The sequence below is a fragment of the Penaeus monodon genome, chromosome 31 (assembly GCF_015228065.2).
Source record: "Penaeus monodon isolate SGIC_2016 chromosome 31, NSTDA_Pmon_1, whole genome shotgun sequence".
Taxonomy (NCBI): domain Eukaryota; kingdom Metazoa; phylum Arthropoda; class Malacostraca; order Decapoda; family Penaeidae; genus Penaeus; species Penaeus monodon.
The window spans coordinates 1,912,036-1,913,301 of NC_051416.1; the positions used below are offsets into that span (position 1 = coordinate 1,912,036).

General features: G+C 46.4%; 1 pseudogene; it reads right to left on the minus strand.

Moving 5' to 3' along the window:
* Window positions 1-65: 65 nt before the first annotated feature.
* The window catches only part of LOC119592978, a 26,261-nt pseudogene continuing 25,060 nt past the window's right edge, over window positions 66-1,266 (minus strand).

A 1,266-nucleotide genomic window follows, 5' to 3' on the forward strand; every position in this document is an offset into this window, starting at 1 on the left:
ATGAATGTAGCCAAAGTCTTATCTGTGAAACCGACCTCACCCGCTCAGCATGATCGGCCGTCCGGCCGATCATGCTCACTTGTGCGCCAATACACAGAAGTCATGCAAAGTCCATGGAACTCTACTCAATTAGCCTCTGCTACTGCTAGTCATTGCAATAACCCCTCTGCTTCCTGCTCACCTAAATGGTAAAGCAGCAATGTTCTTAGATAATGGTTCATCTATCAGTCTGGTACCTGCTTCAACCTTGTCAAGGTTTGGTTTAAATCTTGAAATACAGCCCCCTCACTGGTCAGTAAAGGGTGCTTCTGCTTTACAGCTCTGAAGGTAATGAGAGAAACCAGGCTGAACATTTAGTTTGATAGGATTTCGTTTCTTCATTTGTTACTGAATCTATGCTGACCTCCTCCTGGGCCATGAGTTTCTCTGGCATACAGGTATAGTCTATGATCCTATGAATAACAGAATTATGTTTAATGGTAAGTCCTTCTCCCTAGCTAAACCTCCCTCCATGTGGACTCATCATAGCATGCATGTTAAACCCCTCATAAGTACCACTGCAAAGACTCAATTTCCAGCTATGTAACTGGGAAAAGTATTCCCTCCAATAACCACCAACCCAACCCCCCACCCTCCCCAAGGTGCCAGAGAATCAATTCTTCTATGCTAAATAAGCCTTCCACCTCTCAGCCCTCGGGCCAAGATACTCTCACCGCCCCTCCCCATAATGTCCCGTCTCGTCCTACCCCAGCTACTGCTACAACTTTTGGATCTTTTTCATCGTACATTCTCCTACATGCCTGCCATTGTTGTAACATGTGTAAACGAGGGTGCATGCCTGGTCTTGCCAAAGGGATCTCGTGTTAAGGGAGTTGCCATCTTCCCAGCACTTTATTCTATATCTGAAGGGGCCATTCCTCCGCCGGATAAACCTAACCCTACCCCCATTCGATTTCACTATAACGCCCGGATATAAACTTGATTACAAACTCGCTAAAGGGAAATTATGGAATTACCATATCCTGCTTTCAAAAGGAGCACTCAAACTCAGCCACTCTGGGCGAGTCACCTCCCCCCTCTCATGAAACACACTAGGCCATCCCCTCCCCAGATTTTGAAGACGGCTATGAGATCTTGTCTCGCCTCTTCAGGGAATATCCTTTCCTATTGCCTTCCGAGTCTCGACCCCTTAACAAGACCGATCTCCCACAACACAAGATTAATAAAGGAAGGAGCCAGGCTAGAGTTCTCTTCATATGCCACATT